The sequence below is a fragment of the Cryptomeria japonica genome, chromosome 4 (genome assembly GCF_030272615.1).
Source record: "Cryptomeria japonica chromosome 4, Sugi_1.0, whole genome shotgun sequence".
In the NCBI taxonomy this organism is placed as follows: Eukaryota; Viridiplantae; Streptophyta; class Pinopsida; order Cupressales; family Cupressaceae; genus Cryptomeria; species Cryptomeria japonica.
In genome coordinates, this window is record NC_081408.1 from 706,688,613 (window position 1) to 706,711,184 (window position 22,572).

Here is a 22,572-nt window from a genome sequence, read left to right on the forward strand (position 1 = left end):
TGTGCTGCAAAAGCTAAGAATAGTCTGACTACCTCAATTCTAGCTACCGGTGCAAAGGTTTCATTATAATCAATTCCTTCTTTCTATGAATATCCCTTACACACAAATCTTTCTTTGTTTCTGATTACTTTACCATCTTCATTAAGTTTATTTTTGAATACCCATTTAGTTCCAATTACATTTGTGTTTTTATGCCGGGGAACCAATGTCCATGTGTTATTATTCTTTTCAATTTGTTCCAATTCATCTTCCATAGCTTTAATCCAATGTTTATCTTCACATGCCTCAATAATAGTTGTCAGTTTAATTCGATAAATTAAACATACCTCTTCATTTTCCAGTCTTCCTCTAGTCATAACAACTTGATACTTATTCCCAATTATCTAACTTTCAGAGTGATTCAATCTTACATACCTGGGTGTATTTACTTGTTTTTATTCTTCAGTCACTATGAAATTCTCAGATGATTTTGGCGTGATTGGATCAACATTCTGTATCAGTTTACTCATTGTAGGTTCATTTGATATTATCTCTATATCTGGTGTAGAGTCCATTGACCTTGAATTACCTCTAAACTATTCATCAATCTTCAAATTTGCACTCTCAATGATTTTATGTAATCTTTTATTAAAACATCTATATGCCTTTCTCTTAGATTAATAACCAAGAAATATTCCTTCATCACTTCTAGGATCAAATTTTCCAATATACTCATCTCTCCTAATATAACATTTAATTCCAAATATTCTGAAATATTTAAGAGTAGGAGTATTACCAAACCATAGTTCATGAGGGGTCTTACCAGTTTCACCTTTGATGTGAACTCTGTTGAATGTGTAAACCATTGTATTCACTACTTCTCTCCAATATACATGAGGTAGATTTGCTTCTGATATCATACTTCTAGGTGCATCCAGAATAGTTCTATTTTTTCTTTCCACAACTCCATTTTGTTGGGTTGTCCGAGGTGCTGATAGTTGTCTCCTAATTATATTCACTTCATAGAATGTATTAAATTCTTTTGATGTGAATTCACCTCCTTGATCTGATCTCAAACATTTGATTTTCTTATTGGTTTCATTCTCTACCATCACCTTGAATAATTTGAATTTCCCAAAAGCTTATGATTTCTCCCTGAGAAAAGTAACCCAACATATTCTAGAATAATCATCAATGATTAACATAAAATATTTATCTCCTTGTAAACTTCTAGTTCTTGCTGGACCACATAAATCAGTGTGAATTAAGTCAAGAACATTATTGGATTTTTTTGGAATACTTTTAAAAGTTGCTCTAACTTGCTTTCCAAATTGACATTCCTTACATACCGGATTGTGAGGTTTAACAATCTTAGGTAAATCCTTTACTGCCTTAGTTGTACTGATTTTCACAATGCAATCAAAATTAACATGACAAAGTCTCTTATGCCGTAACCAACTTTCATGAAAGATATTACCTCTAGTTTGATTACCGGTTGCAATTTCCAAGCCAATTCTATTCATGATTTTGCATTTACCATTCTTGAATTGTAACTAAAACCCTTTTCAACTAATTGACCAACACTCAATAGATTATGCTTCAAACCTTCAACATAGTAAACATTATCAGTCTTATGCTTACCATCAAAAGATATAGTGCCTTTTCCTTTGATCAAACAAGCTTTATCATCCCCAAATCTTACTAGACCTCCATTGTATTCCTGAAAAGTTAAGAATTTACTTTTATCACCAGTCATATGATGCAAACATCCAGAATCAATGATCCATTCATCCTTTTATTCAATTTTAGCTGATAAGGCCTGCTCTACCGGTTCAACAGTAGGTGTTGGTTGATCTTCTGTTATAGCAACAAAATCCCATCCATTGCCTGTCGGTTCCTCATCAGAATCATCAGTAACTCCTTCATCAGCATAGTAACATGATTTGTCTCTATTCTTCTTAAATTTGTATCTCTGATATTTAGGGTTAGGCTTGTATGCTCTTTTAGCTTCTTCTTTCAATCTTGCATGTCTATCAGGACACCTAGATTCCATATGACCAATTTTATTGCAATTAAAACATTTAAATGGTGCTTTACCTTCATACTTACTTCTAACTGGTCCTTTAGGCATTTTCCTTGCAAATAGTGATTCAAGTTCTTCCAGTTCTTCATTCTCCCTTCTGATGTCTTCAAGTTCTCTTGCATAAAGTGCTTTCCAATCAGATTTTTCAGATGATGATGATGATGCTATAGATGATGATGATGCCTTGAAAGCTAAATCTATCTTAATTGTAGCAACGAGACCAAATTCCTCATGTTCAAAAGCTAAAAGTTTTCCAACCAGAGTATCTCTAGATGTAATGCCCCGCCAGGAAACCCCTAAGGGTTTAAGTTAAAAACACCCAAATAGAGCGTAAAATTATTTTTTTTATAATAATTAGAAGCGTTAATACAAAGTTCCAACATTAGGATAGTTGAAGTTAACTCAATTCATAACTAAGCACGACATTAAAATACAATGGAGATAATCTGTCAATTTAATTATCACAGCGGAAGGCTCAGCAATCCTAAGGAGTTTCCTAACGCGATTACACAACCTTACACCTAACTCAACTTGCGTCATTAGATCCATCAAACTGGGTAACTTAATTACGAGATGTTGCATAGATCTTGATTATATAAGTGTTCAAAGATATGACGTCTTATAATTTTAGGAGGCGTTCATTTACTTTAGTGATTAAGAGGCCAATGAGGGGTCATGTATTCAATACACTTAATTATCGTAATTACATTAAGAGGCCCCCAAAAGGGTTCATGCATTTAATATAGAGAGGTTCATTCCTTGGGTTTGAGGTATCCATTCACAAATGATTTCATCCTTTAATGTGTTAATAATAGGCTTAATGAGATTCATACATTTAAGGTCAAACTATGATTAGTAAAGCGTGGTTTCCTTCATTTGGCTTTAAAATATTCACCCACATTTGATACCCCTTTTAAAAGTTTAAACATTATGGTTAATACGATAAATTTGTTTCTTTCAGATTAATTTCCATGAGTAGAGAGAGGTCTCATCTTTTGTTTTCCTACATAACCAACTAATGAGTTGGAATTCTTTTATGGAAGGTATAATGGGAGTAGTCATGGAATTCATTTGAAGTGTTAATAATGCAATAAGTGGACTAACTTCATTAAGATGGATATGCATTAGGCCACACGAGAACATCTCTTAAATTAAAGTATCGTTAACTAGATGACAATCAACATTTCAAGATTAGAATAATTAAAATCACGGTGGCATTCTCTATTAGGATTAAAATACAATTTCCTGATTTCATATCACTTTTTTTTTGTTAAATGAACTTAAAATGAGAGAAATAGTTTTACTAAGTTAAATGTATAAACCACAAGCCAATTACTCTCCCCTTTTAGATTTATTTTAGCAATCACGAGGGATTCCTTTTATGAGGATCAAAATATGGATATCTATTTGGGTTCACACTATTATAAAGTTAAACTAGTGAGGTTTATTGATTTATACTTACCACATGAATTACTAAGTATATTCTTCCATTATACAACATGAATACCTAATTGAGTCCACACGGTTATCAAGTTAACCTGATGAGTATTTTGGTTAAGATTAAAATGTGACATAACTTAACCATTTCGTCCAATGCAATGAAACATAATTGACATGGCGTGATTCATTTCCTAAGGTAAAAAGATAGATATTTATATGATGTTCATTCTTTAGTTCTCAATTTAAGAATTGTGACATAAATCTTAACTACATTTCCTTTTTTACATCCATCCCATTTATATACTTAATAACAAGTTAAACCAATAAAGTATTCCAACAAGATTCTTTCCGCCATTACAACTTAAAGTATCATTATCAATTTACCCTTTTTTTTTTTTTTTACACTTTAATTTCAATATTTACATACCATGCCATATCCATAATTCGCAACGTTTAATGAACTTAAGAAACTACGTTTATCCATATGAATTAATGTTATGCATTTAAATTCGAATTCATTAAACTTCCACCATACACTCATGCAAGATTTCAACCATTCAAGATAATTTAAAACATAAAACAAAGTACGCAATAAACATCGCATGACACAGAATATGATCTCAGAGTTCACCCCGGATGGGCTACATCTCCGGGTCTGCTCAACTGCAAGACCCTTTTAGTATTTAATATAGTTAAGGTTACATATTTACATGCCTTTACAATCTTGCCTTTTAGGTGAACACGTACACCATTCCACCTCTACCTCGTTAGTTATTACATAGTAATCCCTTTTAAAAACGGGTCAAATTAAAACATAACAAGGAAGACAAACAAACCAAAATTCTATTGTTTGACGGTACCCTAACTAGGGTTTGATTTACTTATGACCAAAACTAGCATATCAAGTCTTACTATAAACTAACCAATTTAATTACAACAAACTAAACTGCAAGGACATCACCCGGAAGATGCATTTGTTTACCCATATCATCTCTATCCACAATTGTCGGTCGAGTTTATGGTTTGGATAATTTAACTATATTTATAAATGCGTATTAGCGTAAAGATTTACTAAATGTTGCTTTCTCAAATTCCAAATATATTATTTACTAGTTTGGAATTAAATAAGATACTAAATTTAAAAATTACTTAATATCAAGCAACTATATCCGAATCTCTTAAACTTTTTTTTTAAATTCACTAAATAACTGAATTCTTCTTTTCTTTTCTTTTAAAACATATTATAGAAAATAATAAACAAATAATAATAATTAATTAAAACAAACAAAATAAACTATTTTTAAATTGCTATAACTTTATTTTTTTTTGGTTTCTTTTTAAACAAATTATATAAAATAATCATAAAATAAGTAACGGTTAATTTAAACAATGAAAATTAAACTTATTTTTAAATTCAAAAAAGAGAGGGAGAGGGTACCCACGTGGACATCCACGTGGGCCCTCCCCCACCTTACGCAGCCCAGCTACCTTTTGGTAGCGCTGCTACCAAATGGTAGCAGAGCGCTACCAAAGGTAGCACTGCTACCATTTGGTAGCAGATCGCTACCTTCTGGTAGCATCTGTCGTGGGGGGGCACAAAACCTCTTTTTTTGTATATTTTTTTTTGGTTTTATTTTATTTTTTTTTAAAAAAACAACCTCTGGTAAAATACAATACCAGATTCAAAATTATTTATCATTCCAAACCCAGATCAAAACTGCCTGAGTGCAGTCCCCAAAATTGCTAACTGAATATTTATACATACATTTTTTTTTTAAAAAAAAAAAGACAAAGAAAACATTGTATGTAAATAATACAAATAGAATGTATGATTTTCTCACCAAAACACAGTCTGATAACACAAATTTAGAGTGTTTTCCAGCAAACCCTCTCTCTTTATTTTGAAAACAACACAATCACAGCCAGTTCCTCTTTTTTCTTTTGTAACAAAATTTTGAAATAAACCAAAATGATTGACAAAAAGAATGTAAAAACCCCATGCCCATTTTTTTACAGCCATAAAATAAATTTCCAGATTGTTTAAACTAAGAATGGGGAAGATTTTCTCTTCCTCAAGATATCCCAAAAAAAAGGACCTTGGCCAATCTTAGAACCAAGAACAACCAAACTGAAAACTAAAACTAAAAGAGAACACTCATGCAACAAAGAGGGTAGATTAAAATTTCTTACCTCCAACGCTTTCCGGGAAGAGATTTTGATGAAGATGAGCTCCCAAATCAGCTGCTCTCCTTCCTCATCCTTCTCCAAAATCCCTAATCTCCCTTGCAAGAACCATCCTTTTTCCAAAAAAAACCCAAGGCCAAGAAGACCCCCAAAATGCTTACCAAACAAGATTAAAAGAAAGCCCTAATTTTTGCCCTAATTTCAATTTCGAAATTAGGTATTTATTTTTAAAAATAAAATGATTGAAAGTCCCAAATGGAAGTCATTTCTTTCCATTACTTATTAATCTTATTTGTTTTCCCTTATTAAAATTAAAATGCTTCTTTCTCCTATTGAGTTTTAAAATTTTTAATTTCTTAGTATCGATTTAGACCTACATTTATATTTTGGGACTACTCACCGAGTAAGGCGTTTTAATTAAATTTTAATTTTCTAAGAATCAATCTTTTTATACTATGTCAACTATACAAGTAAAAAGGAAATAATTTTCGTTTAAATAATAATAATTTATCCCTTTTCTTCCAAAATGCGAAAATGAGTAATTTATTACTATCTCCCAAATGACTTTAAAAATTTTCCTTTCTAAAATGCATAATTTATTAAAATCGTAGTTATTAAAATTAACTATTAAATTAACTCGCTATATAACTTAATAAAGCGACATTTTTAAATAAAGGACTAATCTAATGCAAGAGTCTTGTTTATTCAAATTTCTCAATTACAAATGCATAAAAGTTACAAATGCGTAAATGAGCACACTAACCTTAGTTAAATACCTTAAGCTTGCTACAATAACAATTTAAAGCAATCTCTTAAATTAGTGATTACTCATATAAAGAAACCACCTATTTAAATTTCCATATCACTAATGTGCACGTCTACTCATAAATTTAAATTTGATACTTAGGATCACAAACCTCACTTACCTCGCGCATGGCACGCAAATCGAGGGAGTCCTCCAATTCTCTCGACATGCATCCCAATGAAATGCAAGCCCCACGAATCCACACAAGATGCTCACCTAACCATGGCTAAGGCAAGACGAGAGTTATATGACCACTAAATCCGAATTCAAAAGATGAAAGAGCATACTCAACCTTGCAAATTCCAAAGGAGATGAACCTTGCCCTAAGCGATGTTGTACCTACGAATCTCCTGCACCCATGAATTCATACAAGCATGCATATACAAATACATATTCAATGAAGACGTTAGCTCAAGATTTATCACAAGGGTTAGGAACAAGTACATTTACACGAAAATCGATGCAAAAGCACAATAATAAGTATGCACAATTTATTTATATTATCTAAGCTACACATTGCATATCGGTTAATCTACCATTTGAGAATGCCACATAGGAAGTCAATCAAGGTTAAATGGGTTTTAAAAATCCGACTAGGGTATGGGCATTACACTAGATACTGATGCATTAGGCATTGTTCTCAATTCATTGATAGCAATTACTTTCATTTTATATGCTGGTGGAAATTCTCTTAAAACTTTAGAAACAATTTCATCTTCACTTAAGGATCCTCCATAACATTGTATACCCAAAACAATTTCATTTACTCTTTCCATAAAAGGATAAATCTTTTCATCTTCTTCCATTTTTAGATTTTCATACCTGACCCAGAAGCATTCCAGTTTTGCAATTTTGACTCTGGTATCACCTTCATTCAATGTTTCCAATTTGTCCCAAATAGCTTGGTAGTAGATCGGTCTGATAATCCCATGATTTGTTGATCTTACAATACGCTAAAAAGTGCTTGTCTTGCTTTGTAGTCATTCTCCTAATCGTTAGCCAAGGTTGGTGGATTTGGTTGAATTTGAGTAGGACCAACATAGCCATTCTTTGTAACATCCCATATGTCTTTTCCAATGCAATTCATATGTGTCTTCATTCTGATCTTCCATATACCATAGTTAGTTCCATCAAGTTTTGGACTGTCCTTCCTGAAATAGTTAGTTGCCATAGAATCTCCCCAAGTTGTTAAACTTCTGCAAAAAGAGGATTAGGCTCTGATGCCAATTGTTAGGACCCGGAGGCAACTGAGAGGGGGGGCTGAATCAGTTGTTTGTTAATTTCAACCCAAATATAACTTAACCAAACTTAATGCATAATACCGATAAACCAAACTTTGTGTCAATTAATAGTTTAACAATTAAATACAATACCGGTAAAGTTTAATGATGAATACTAAGGGGGGGGGTGAATTAGTATACCAAAAAATACTAAACTCAAATACTTAAACAGTCTAGTAGTAAACTGGTAAAACAATTTTACTAACAAACCGGTTAACACAAATGCAAACCAAACAGAAAATAAGGCATTCACCCACAGAAGCACAATCACCATAACACAAGAGATTTTGATGTGGAAACCCAAATGGGAAAAACCACAGTGAGATGAAACTCACAAGTAACTATCTGCAGAATAGTAACCAGACCAGTTAAGGTCATACAATGTTCTTCACCAGAATAGATCGTGTTAGGAATCTCAATCTCTGTTAGGAGATAAGTCTGATCAAGGACTACCCTGTGAGAGGATTTCATATCCATAGATGTGAACCACCTTGTTAGAGGATTTAAAAAGGCTTTTCTAGGCCTACCCAGTTAAGGGTTTCAGACTTGTCAAAGATTTGAGTAATCAACAAGTGAATGATCTAATAGATAGCACAGTCAGCTTGATTAGATCCATGATAGCTCATTGCTAATGCATTTCAGCATTACTTCAATCTTCAAAATCTCCACCCTCTATTACTTCACATAGACTTTCTCTTCTCTACTATGGTCACAAAAACTCTTGCAATATTAAAAACCCTAACAACAACTAAAACCCTAGACATGATGTCCTTATAAAGGAATCCGACTTCATGTTGGTCTGACAGAATTACATTGCAAGTTCCTAGGTTCAGTGCATCTAGACACATTTGGTAATGCGGCACAAAATCACCATCAAAGTGTCGGTGGATAGTAACTCATCACAAAAATACCGGTTGGTAACTCATCACAGAGTATTACCAGTTCATACAACTTTGCCGATTACCAGTTGGTAACTCATCACAGAGTAATACCGGTTCAAATATAAAACCGATTACTGGTTGACAAGAATGAAGACTAGAAAAATGATAACTACTGCTTTAGTTCCTTCACTCCGCTTGAGATCAGTAAACACTTTTTGCAAAACACTGATAGTCTAAAGACTATAATACATGATACCAGTTGAGCATACCTCATACATACAAATAGTGATCTCAAAACAAGTATGTGTCCATCAATGACAATCACAACATAATCATCAAAAATGCCAACAATCTCCCCCTTTGGCATTGATGGCAACACTTAGGAAAATTTTGACATCTAGGTGTTTTACAGCAAAAATATGCCATAATCAAAATTGCTCCCCCCAAGCATATACACTATCCCTTTTACAAAAAATACAATGTATACTACTCCCTTACAGAGATAAACAAGAAAGTATACATAAAATGCAACAAAATTTTAAATATAGAATACTACTTCCCCTTTGCCAACAATGACAAAGTACAGCTGAATAACCCCTATTTCCATTAGCATTAAAATAATAAGTGTTTATGACAATAAAGAGTGAAACTTGTCAAAAACTGATTTAAAGCCCTGCATAAATGTTTTCATTGATAAGGACCATGACTCAAGCAATGAGGTAGCAACCTCACTCTCTGTTTGCATCTGGGATACCTATTCCTCCATGGTGTCCATGGTACTCATCTCTTGAGTGACCATTAAAGCATCTAGATTGAGATAGCATTTCTGAAGTATTTGCAGTCTTGGTAGTAGAACTAGTTGAAGTTCCTACAAATCTTTGGTTTGGTTGCTAATCTCTACCTCTATTCTTGTAGTTTGGAGTCGAAACTGGTGAACAGTTTGCCCATAGGTGGTTAAGGAATAATTCGGCATCTTGAAGGTGCTTATGAATGACTGCAAGTCAGATTGCAATTTGTTTTTCTGAGCAAGCACATCATCACATAATAGATGGAGTTGGCATTTCTTACTGAGGAGTGGATTCCCCTCATCCAGAGCATCTCTTATGTCTTTTTGTGCTTTCTGTAGTTTGGACTAGAGCTCATTTAACTTCTTCACCAAGGTAGTGTTCAGAGCCTTTTTGATGCTTCTTTTGTGCATTGGCTTCAGCAACCTCTTCTAGGCCTTGCACCTAGTCTTCTACAACTGTGCATAGGAGTTTCAATTGAGCTAGAGATGAATCGGTACTTGGGAGATTGGTACCAGGAATCAAACTGGTAAGGGTCTCCACCATAGTTTGAATAACATCTTGCTCCTTTTTCCTCCTTAGCACTTCCAGTCACTCTTGGGAAAGCTTAATGCTTTGTAGTAGCTTTGATTCATTTGTAGATTGGAGGTCAATGGGACTGGTAATGTCAGCTGATTTGGCTTGACTACCGGTTGCCTTTGGGGTCTCCACCTGTATGCTCTATGTTGCTTCCTCCTTCTCTTTGGCTCTTAGTTTGTCCTCTTCTGCCTTCTTTTGCTCCTCTGCTTCTTTTTGTCTTTTCTCTTCTTCCTTCTTCCTCTCTTCTTCTTTCCACTTCTCTTCTTCTTCATCCTTCTTCTTCTTCTCCTCTTCCTACTTCCTCTTCTCTTCTTCTTTTCTCTTCTCCTCTTCCTATTTCTTTTCTTCTTCCTTCTGTTTCTCTTCTTCTTTCTTTTCCTCTTCCTTCCTCTTCTTCTCTTCCTCTTATTTATTATTCTCCTCTTCTTTTCTCTTCGCTTCTTCTTTTCTCTTCTCTTCTTCTTGTTGCTTCTTCTCTTCTTTTGCCTATTTCCTCTTTTCTTCTTGATTCTTTTTCCTTTTCTCCACTTGCTCCTTGTCAGCCTTTTCTTTATCCCGTTTCTCCTATCTTGCCACTTCTGTTGGTGTATCAGGAGTAACATTTTCACTATTCAAGGCATCAACATCAATAGGGTCCATTTGATCAGTGACCGGTTCTCCTTCACTGTCATATACCTCATCCGGTTTATTGATTTCTATTTCTTGCTCAGCTTTCCTATTTGCTTCAGCCACTTGGTGCAACCTTAGAGTGGATTGAGCAAGGGAGTGGGTATCTTTTACCACTTTAGGGACTTTTCCTTCTAGTAACAAGAATCTCCTTCTTCTCATGAAGAAGAGGCCTTTATATTTTTCCACAACTTCATAAAGTTCTAAATTAGGGACATTAGGAAAATATTAAGCAAATACTTCCTCTCTTATTTCCTGTTCCTTCTCTATGGCAATGTGCCATTTGTTATCTAAAGAATTATACAAAGAATCAGGTGTCTGAGATCTAATTTTTGATGGCCACCTATCATTAATACATAAATATTTAATGACTTCCTATTCAACTTCTTCCTTTTCATTATCATTAAAATCATCAAATCATTCTTTCAAATTGCCAAGCACTTTTCTTCTTATGTTCTTGATAGTCCTTTGACAATGTGTCAATGGTTTGTAAGAGGAAATATCAATATTTACTGATGTTGATGTTGTCAGTTCATTGCTGGTTGTCTTTGTCTTCTTCCTTGTTTGCCTAGTCTTCTTAGGTTGTTCTTCAGATATAGTGTCCTCTGAGTCTGGTGTGTTTCCTTTTGTCTTCCACTTTCTCTCAAATACTTTGGCGGGTGCAACTTCCAGTTTCTTCTTAGCTGGTGACCGCTTGGTCACTTTAGGACTTGCTGAAGTAACTGGTGTCAATACAGATGGCACTTCCTTTCCCTTCTTTACTGAGGGTTCTTTTCCTTTCTTCACTAAAGGTTTTTCAACCTGTGTAACCCTTTCCAAATAGGTGTCTGTTCTCTTCCCTTTTGGATCAAGAGGTGAAGCGAGTAGGGTAGAGGCATACCCATCTAGCATGTCATACATCACCTCATATCCCATGGGTTCCACTTCTTCGTGTCTAGGCTCAACTGCCTCCATTATGCACTCATCTACTCTAATGGTAAAGCAGATATCTTCTTCATACTTCTTGACAATAACACTGGATATTCTCACCCTTTGGCTCATCTTGCATCTGAACTCATCAAAGTACTTGTTCACTACTTCAGGGTGACTGGTTAAGGTCATACAATGTTTTTCACCAAAACAGATCCTATTAGGAATCTCAATCTCTATTAGGAGATAAGTCTGATCAAGGACTACCTTGTGAGAGGTTTTTAGATCAACAGATGTGAACCACCTTGTTAGAGGATTTACAAAGGGTTTTCTAGGCCTACACGATTAAGGGTTTTAGGCTTGTTGAAGATGTGAGTAATCAACAAGTGAATGATCTAATAGATAGCATAGTCAGCTTGATTAGATCCATGATAGCTCATTTCTAATGCATTTTAGCATTACTTCAATCTTCAAAATCTCCACCCTCTGTTACTTCACATAGACTTTCTCTTCTCTACTATGATCACAAAAACTCTTGCAATATTAAAAACCCTAACAACAACTAAAACCCTAGACATGATGTCCTTATAAAGGAATATGATTTCATATCGGTCCAATAGAATTACATTGCAAGTTCCTAGGTTCAATGCATCTAGACACATTTGGTAACGTGACACAAAATCACCATCAAAGTGTCAGTGGATAGTAACTCATCACAGAGTATTACTGGTTCATACAACTTTGTCGATTACCGATTGGTAACTCATCATAGAGTAATACCGGTTCAAGTATAAAACCGATTACTAGTTGACAAGAATGAAGACTGGAAAAATGATAACTACCACTTTAGTTCCTTTGCTCTGCTTGAGATCCTCGAATAGCTTGAGGTCTACATACCATTTGGGTCTTCATGCCGCTTGAGATCGGTAAATACTTTCTGCAAAACATCGATAGTCTAAAGACTATAATACATGATATTGATTTGGAACAAATACCGGTTGAGCATACCTCATACATACAAAAAGTGATCTCAAAGAAAGTGTGTGTCCATCAATGACAATCACAACATAATCATAAAAAATGCCAACATTTAATGCATCAAACAGAGAGACAAATAACATCCACAAAACATGACATAGATATTTGTAAGTGGAAACCCTGTAAGGGGAAAAACCACGGTGGGAAACCTTACCCACAATCAGATGATACTACTACAGATAGTATGTGGGTACAATATGAGGTCTGGACATGTAGAAAGGCCAACTGCTTAGAGCTCACTGCATCTAATGTTGGAAATTGACACTCAATTTGTTGGTTTCACTATGTTGTCATTGATGGCAACATGGTATTGTGTTCTGACTTCATGTTTCGGTTCAGTTGTGTATCGGCAAGTACTTCATAGATACTACACTGGCACTGACAGGACAAAAGGATTTCTTTGGTTACCAGCAATGTAGGCCGACATGGTTTAGAATATGATTATCAGTATTGAAGGTTGTAATCTCTTGGATCCGGCATCAGAAATTTATTTTTATATTCATGTATTTATTTTATATAGCCGACATATAATTTGACATTGTAATCATCTTTTTATGCCGACATAAGGCATGAAAATTGCATAGGGTATATAGCTCAGTTGGATTAGGTCATTTTTTATATAGGAGATTATGGATATGCGAATGTAATATAATGTGAACTATATCAGAGAGATTATATATGTGAGGATATTTATGTAAGGTTTATTCTGGTAAAAGGTTTAGGGTTTCAGACCAGAACAGATAGAGCTTAAACCAGAACTATATTCAGGCATAGAAGATGATATCTTAGTAGTACATCACTTCTTCAGATTGTAGTCTATATTTTTATGTAGTCAGTGAGACTCCTTTTTATGATTGATTAGTGTGCTCTAGGCTATAAGCCTTCCTGCAAGTTCAGGCCCCTCATATTTTGTAATATCTCTTCATATGGCCACTGAATTGATATTGTGGGTCACAAATCTCACCATGGTTTTTCCTCTTTGAGGTTTTTCACATAAAATTTTGTGTGTTATGATTCTCATTTATGTGATTGACTTATTGGTTGTTTTACTTCTTTCATTTTTGTATGTACTGATATATTGATTGGTGTATGAATGTTTTATTAAGGCTAAAATTGATCATTCCGATATAACATTGATTCACCCCCCCTCCCCCCCTCTAAGTGTTATTGGATTCCAACAATTGGAATCAGAGCCTTGTGCCTCGGAGGAGGTTCAACAACTTGAGGAATATCGTGTATCCGGAATCCATGGACATGGCCTTAGAGAAGCAACTTCAGATGACACTTGAAGATTATGATGTCGAAAGGTTGAAGAATTTAAAGATACAAGATGAATTGAATTCTGCTAAGGAATTCATTCTTGTCCTAAAAGAGAGGTTATCTTTTGTTCAGGCTAGGAGAAAGGAACTTTTGCAAAGTCAGGATGATGAAGAGAAAGATGCACTTAAGGAACAATGTCAGAAATTGAGTCAGGAGAACATGGTTATGAAAAATGAAATACAAGTTATAACTATGAGGATGTCAAAGGAGATTGAGGACCAAAAGAAAAAGGAAGAAAATCTTATTGTATCCCTGAAGAAAAAATTTGAATAATGTGGGAGGTTGGTTCATGAGAATGATATGTTGAGAACTGATTTAGCACAATCCCAGAGTAATGAACAAGATCTTGAGAGACAAATGATAATTTTGAGAGAATATTTAACTACTGCAAGTGAGTATAAAGAAAAATTCAAGATTGGTTCAACACAAATAGATGAGTTGTTGAAGAGACAAATGCAGATTAGAGATTTTGGTGGACTTGGATTTGAGCAATGACAGAGTTCTGGTATTGCTAATGAAGATCAAAACCATAAGGAACTGATAAGGCAATTTAATGCTTATAAATTCAATGGTAGATGTTTTGTTTGCAATAGATTTGGTCACATGGCTAGACAATGTAGAAACAAAGCAAATCAGAACCCTGATTCTTCTCCTGATAAATGTTCTAAATGCAATAAGTATGGTCATAAGACAAAAGATTGCAGAATGAATGTTAAATTCTATGCATGTGGAAATTTTGGACATATGGCTAATTAGTGCAAGTCAAGCAATTTTAGCAGTTTTAGCAAAGCATTTCAAAGGAACAATGTTACATGTTATGCATGTAATGTGGTTGGACATATTGCTAAATTTTGTAGAAGCAAAAATCTACTAGTTAGTAATGGAGGATCAAGTGAGAAAGGGAAAGAGAAGGTTAGTGAAATCTGGCAAGATCATACTCAGAGATGGGTTAGGAAGACTGAAGAACAACGATCGGATGGAAATCCATCGATTACTTATCCGATAGAAGAGGTTTCTTCTACACTAGTAGGTAGCTCATCCAGTAACTGAGGCAGATGCCTTAGGGGTATGAAAAATTCATGAAGATGCTACATATGCCCCGGGAAGAGGTTCTAGAAGATGTTCCAAACATTGGCGATTCTTATCCGGCATGGATATGTTTTGTTCAAGATCCGGTATCTTTCACTGGTAGTCATTTATGTCAATGGAAGATTAGGGTTTTTCATGGAGGTTAAAATGTCATATTCACTTCATTATTGATCATCTTGCATTCAAAGTGATTTCAAAGTGATCAAGAGTGACTAAGAGAGATCAAGGCATTTCAGAGCAATCAGATTTCTACTTGAGTGATTTCATTGGCGATTGGAATAATTTGTTAAGGGTTTTCACTAAGAGAGATCACAAGGTATTTATCTTTCAACATGGAAGTGGGATCATCTTATATTCCTATATTTGTTTCAAATCTAACTGTGGTAGAGGTCAAGGACTTCCCCAAGCCAATTTTCAAGTGGTATCCACATGTGGCTACCCTAGAAAATTTGGTTGGAGCATTTTCCTGTGTTCCGGAGGGAGTTGTCTATGTTGAGAATGTTAGGGCATACATACACTCTCATATTGAGGTCTTGGGAACATTATAAATTAAGGGAATGTATATGAGCGAGCTGATGGGAGAATCTAGAAATATCAAACTGACATACAAACACATTGAAGACTTAGGGTTTACCGACATTCTGGAAATTCCAAAATTTGAAGATGAGATAATTAGGTATGTTTTGAGTAGAGTACATGGGGAGTTTATCTGGTTAGATAGACCTTACAAGATCACTGAGGAATTCATCAGGGTAATCACTAGTTTACCATCAGTTGGGCAACATCTAGATAAGAAGGTTTCAAATGATTTCTTGAACAAGATCACCAGTGTGATATCTGATAGGAGATCAATGAGGATAAGCACTATTATCGACATGGACAACATATTCAGTAGCATGATCATCGGGTATAAGGTAACTCGGTCAAACCAACTAAATTCTTTTTCTAGTCCATGCATTTTGGCTGCATACAAAATGATGAGAGAAAATATGAAATTGGATCTATATGGTTGGATGTTAGATGAGTTATTAATAAACCTAGGAAAGATTAAGGGAGAAAAGAAGGGAACCTTCTGGTATGGCAACTTGATAGTCTCTTTAATGTTATTTTTCATGAATGATACACCAGGTTTTGGTAAAAGGCAATGGGCATTTAACATTCTAGTAGGGAGACAATTGAAATAGTCAATTGTTGCTTTAGGAAGTCAGAGAGATGATAAAGTTTGGGGATATTTCAAGGGATTTCAGAAATCTATGAAGTCTAGGGTAAGGGTTCCTAAGCATATTGTAGAAAAATATTCAACTGACATATGCTTCATGGTGAAGAAGGATGAAACACTTATGGAAGTAGTTAAGCCTCAAAAGATTTGGATTAAGTAAATAGGCTATGAAGTGGATGCATTGATTCTTGATAATTATGCAAAAATGTTGATTGTTGCACCTATAGATGAGGCACAAAAGCCCTGTAGGACTGCACAACAGAAGTCACATGAGGTTGAAATAGAGTTCAATGAGACATAGATAGAGAATTAGGAAGGAAAGGCTAGCAAATTTGTTGAGAAGATCTCACAAGATATCAAAGCATTAATTGATGCAGTCTCGAAGAAAGGAAGGAAGAGGAAGAATCTAGAAGTACACATTGAACCTGTTACTACAGAGTCTGAATCTGAGGATGACACACCCTTGGCATTCAAGAGGGTTGTAAGGAAGAAAATAGAGGAAACAAAAGTAGAAGCTAAAAAGAAACTAGTTAGGAAGTTCACACTCAAAATATCAGCATAGAAGCAAGCACCAAATGCAACACCTTCAGCTGCATCTGGTACTGCAAAGAGAAAGAAGAAGAATGAAACTAATACAGCTATTCAATCTAGTAATGTTCCACCTAAAACTTTTGTAGAATTAATAGATGAAATCACTAAGGATGGTATATTAAAGAATGTACAATTTTATTACTAAGAATTAGAGGATGATGAGCAAAGAGAGGTAGAGGAAGAAGTCTTATTATATTTGGATATTTATAAGAAAGCCTTAATATAAATTGAAAATCAAATACCGGTTGAATTGTATAATATGTTAGATGCTAGAAGACTGACAGTTATACAAGAAGATAAGCATATTAAAATTCAAGATTTATTATCTGTTTGTGTTACTATTGCCCCAGAGGAAATGGAAAGGAAATGGAGGTGGCAGATAGAAAAGCATTTAATAGCAAACTTAGAATAACTAGTCTGATGCTAGGAAGGGTAAATGAAGTAATAAAGGAAACTCAAAACACCTGGGTCAAGTTCTTTGAAGAGAACAGAGGATTCTTTACTTCACTGAAATCAAAGACAGACACTGTAGACACCCCAATTGTGATGAATAATGATGAACAGAAGATACCCTAATTGGTACTGAGAGGGGGGGGCTGAATCAATATAGACAAAAATGTTCTCAACAACTTATCAAGTTAAAGCAATACCAACTGATTGTCATCATTACTGAATTTAACCATGGCAGTATAGGAGTTGAGAAAATACAACACCACAAGAGCCCAAATAATCTCTGCAAGCTGAAAAACCTATTACAAGGAGAAGCAATGAAGCAAAATCATAGAAGGAAAGAATACACAGAAAATATGCTCAAAAAGAGAGAGCTCAATATTCTCCAAAAAAAAAATGTATTGTCAATAATAATCCTTCTTCATCATAATACAATGAAAAGAAAGAACTCAACCTTTAAAAGGTAAAGAAACCCTAAAAAGGGAAAACCTAGGTTTGCACATAATAATTAATTAAAATAATTAATTATATGCACCTAATGTTAGCTTAAGTGTAAAAAGATAATTGGAAACTTAAAGAATTAAACAAATATTGTTTAATTAATCAAGTAAAGACCCAATTACTCTAACACCCCCCCTTAGGATAGACTTAGGGAGAAGCTAAAACCTAGAATAGCTACTGAAAACATGAAAGATGGGTCCCAACAAGGCCTGATCAGGTACCCAAATACAATGAAATCTCTATGAATTGGAGAAATAGAGAAAACCATGTGGGAAAAAAACTCTACTCCAAAAAGAGATGGAAAAGAATACCACTGAAGCATGAAATAAATGCAAACACTGTCTCTGAGAAGCTGTTGATCTGAAGAACCTCCACTGAAATAGAACATGACCAGGTAGAGAAGACTATAATATGTATGAGTGCCCTCAAATGACACTACTCGAATCAGAAGGCAAACAAGGCAAATAATTGCAATCGAAGATACAAATGGCATAAGACACCAAATCCTGAAGAGCTGATCAATTGAACCATGGAAGCATTAGAACCAACAGGATAAACCTCCCCATAATGTGGAAAAGGGAGAGGGATAGGTACACTGAAAAGAATGGCCAACAAGAACTACATGATGAAGAACTAGGAACATCAAAGGTGCTAAGAAAAGTACATGGTGTCGTGGAAGGAACACTCACTTGACACATAGCATGAGGGGAATGTCCTGGAAGGAACACTCATTGGACAAAGGCAGAAGGCAAACAAGGCAAACATCAACCCCCTCATGGTACTTTATGAATAGTGCATGTACAACAAGACACATGATGTGCAAGATCTCAAGTAAACAATGCATAATGGCACTTTATCTCAGTGTGTTTGCATAAATACAAGCTACAATGATAACAAGATTGGAAATAGAAATGAGAACCAAAATAGAGACATCCTACCCAGAGAAGAGATCCCAGGACCTGAAACAACCAAGATATCCACCAGAGTGCTGAAAAGAAAAAAATTGAATAAAATATGTATGGAGTAGAATCTAGAAATAAAACTTAGATGGCTAGAAAGTAAACAGGACACGATTTCTAAAAATATAAAGTTTTCAAAAAATTGAGGTCGAATGTTCATTCTACGTCTCCCGGAGTGCAAAAATAAGACCTCACTTTGACTGGAAAAAAACATAGTCAAATAGAAAAATTGGAAAAAATTACTAACATGACGAGGTCCAGCTCGGAACCAGCTTTCTCACGCCTATTCATTTTTAAAAAAATGACTCCGTATGTCCAAGATAGAGCCAAAAAACCAAACCCCCCCTGAAAAAGCCAAAAAAGGAGGTCTAGTGGCTCTTTGGTGGTCTAGTGGCCAGTGGGTGGTGGCCGGGTGGCCCCCTGGTGGCTGGATGGCTGAGTCCAGGTGGCGCCCAAGGCTTGCGGTAGTTTTCGACGGTGCAGCAGGCGACGGGAGGTGGCTAGAGCGGTTCTTGGCGGCGCAGCAAGCGGTGGGAGGTGGCCAGAGTGGTTCCCGGTGGCGGCAGCTGCAAGCAGTGGTTTCTGGTGGGCGGTGGAGCTGGCTGGGTGGTTGGGTGGTGGAGGAGGCCGGACTGAGTGGGGAGGTTTCTAGCGGGTGGCAGCAGGGGCCACTGGGAAGCGGCGGCTGGTGGACGCAAGGAGGCCGATAGGGGACTAAGAGCTAGAAGGGGGCCAAAGACTAGAGGCGTGAGGCCCAAGACTTGCAACAACATAGCAACACAGTCGCCCCATGGTACCTTGCGTACCATGGGGACCCCCCCCAAAAAAAAATTTCCCCCAAAATTTTTCTTAAAAGAAACAAAAAACCCCTTTTTCGCTTTTTTTGAAAGAAATTTTTTTTTAAAAGTAAATTTCGGCCTGCATGATGTAAAAAGGCAAAATATTTTTTTTTTAAATTTTTTTTCTCGATCTGCATGTGAGGGTCGTATGGCTTGGATCTAAGAAAAAAATACTCCCAGAGGCTCAAGAACCAAAATAGGTCAAATTTTATATGACCATAGGGGTTTTTGGGTCTTCTGAGCACGATGGTGAGGTTTGTTTAGGCCCAAAGTGCTCAAAAAAAGGTCAAACCCTAGGTGCATAAAAACTTTCTGAAACCCCAGATCTGCTTCCAAAGCAAAATTCTCAAAACAAGAATAGGTAGCTGCAGATCTGAAGCTCTGATACCATATAGGAGTTGAGAAAATACAACACCATAGGAGCCCAAATAATCTCTGCAAGATGAAAAATATGTTACAAGGAGAAGCAACGAAGCAAAATCATAGAAGGAAAGAATACACAGAAAATATGCTCAAAAAGAGAGCTTAATATTCTCCAAAAAAAAAAGTATTGTCAATAATAATCCTTCTTCATCATAATACAATGAAAAGAAAGAACTCAACCTTTAAAAGGTCAAGAAACCCTAAAAAGGGAAAACCTAGGTTTGCACATAATAATTAATTAAAATAATTAATTATATGCACCTAATGTTAGCTTAAGTGTAAAAAGATAATTGAAAACTTAAAGAATTAAACAAATATTGTTTAATTAATCAAGTAAAGACCCAATTACTCTAATAGGCAGTATCGGTTAAACAGAGTAAGACTTCAGACACTTGAAATACATTCAATACTTGATAATAACTTCACCCATAAATGTATGCATGTGGTATACCAGTAATACCATAACCTATTAACTCTGCATGCATAATCTTTCAACCAAAGAATACATAATCATCACATGAAAAATGCATAACACATAAAACACAGATTTTTCATGTGGAAACCCAAATGGGAAAAACCACGGTGGGGATGAATACCCACAAGCTTTTTTTGAACTCTTTTGAAGATCGCTCTGTTAGGAGCCTAGTCCAATTAAAGACTTTACAATAGGTTTTGCTAGGAACCAATCCTATTAGAGATCATCTAGTTAAGGGATGGCTATATACCCTGTTAAAGGTTACCTCGCTAGAGGATTTGAAGAACTCAATGATCTTGAGTCACCCAATTAAAGGTTTTACAATAAGCTTGTTCTGATTAATTAGAAAAATTGGTTTTCAGGACTCGAAACCTTTAACATAGGAGATTAATAAAAGTCAACATAGAGTGTCCATAGCATAAAAACTACTTACAAAATGACTGGCAAAAAATATAGTAAATAGAAACGACAGCTAAAGATAAAAATAGCAAAACAACAAAAACCAGGAAAACATTGCACAGTTAAAGAGTCTTCAGAAGGTGCTCCGCCTTAATCACTAACTCGTCATAGGAGGCTGCAACAACTTTGAGTTCATCTAGGTCCTTATTAGGCTTCTTCTGCTTATTTTTACCTCTGGTTCTTGTTCTGGGTCCTTGGACTTCTCATGTGCCTTCAGTGTCAGGGTCAATATCCAGGGTATCCTTCTCCTCATCCAACTTGCTGATGAGAGTTTTGGTATTGCCAGCAGAGACCTTCAGAATGTTTAAGCTTTTCTCTGCGATACTTTTGAGACATTCCTCAATTTTGTTGACTTTACTAACAATTCCTGACATAGTTTGATCCATAGCATTAGCATTTGCTTTCCTTTCCAGCAGGTCTTTCTCATTTTTCTCAAATCTGGGGTTGAAGGAGTCTCTTATATTTTCAGCTTTAGCAATAGTATTTGTCAAATCCTCCATATAATCTACCATACTCTTACCTCCCCCTATGTTGATAGTTTCCACAATCTATATTTTGTGGATGAGTTTTTGGTTGTCATCCACAACTTTCTTGTAACTGGTGATTAACCATTCCATGGTGTCCATAAAACCTTTCATACCCTCAGGAGGAGGGTTTTAGGAGAGATCAATCTTACCGGAGTTGTCATGTTCCTTATTTGGGGTGTCACCAACAGTAGCTTTGTCATCAGCCCTTTGAACTTCTCCAGTGGTCACCTCCTCCAAGTTCTAGTCAGCTTCTGGACTCTTTTTTTGCTTGTGATCCTCCAACTCCTTCACATTCTCATCCTTTTTCTTTCATTTATTTCTGGTCTCTATATGGACTTTAGTTTTCTTTTTCAGAGAACCCTGGGGTTTCTCCTTCTCTGAATCTTTAGAGACCTCCTCCAAGGAGGAGGAACTGATCTGGAGAATCTTGCCTTTAGTTTTCTTTCCTTTTGAGGAGGATGACCTGGTTTTCAAATATTTCCTCTTCTTACCTACTTCAACTTCCGAGTCATCCATACTCTCCTCAGACTCACTCGTTGGATCACTATCAGAACCCTCATCCAAAGAGAAAATAGAGTCCAACCCATCCTCTTTAGACTTTGAAATAGAAGGTTGCGGGTGAGTTATCTGGTTAGCCTTCAGATCATCATAAACAAGAACCATTAAGCCTTGATGCATGGCAGTGTCCCCATAGGGTTCTCTTTATAGGCCTTAATGGTGGCATTCATAGAACATAATAGAAAATATGGAATGTTAACCTTCTCGTCATGCCTAAAATGATTTAGCAAAACAAAATGGTAGTCATATACTTTACTGAATCTACCTTCCAAAGTAATATAGTGCATTATAACAAAAAGGACCTTCCTCCATGGTTTAACAAAATCCCTAGGGGGATAGTAAGTTTTACTTAGCTTCACCAGGCATTTTTTCTCCTTTTCAATTTCAAGATATCTTTCAATAGCCTCCTTTCTCACTTTCCTATCCCTGTAGTAGTTACTTCCTTCCCTTCAGAGACCCATGGCTTGGGCAATAAGGTCTTCATCTATGACAACAGACTAGTCTCCCATCTTCAAAATGCCCTTTCTCTAGTT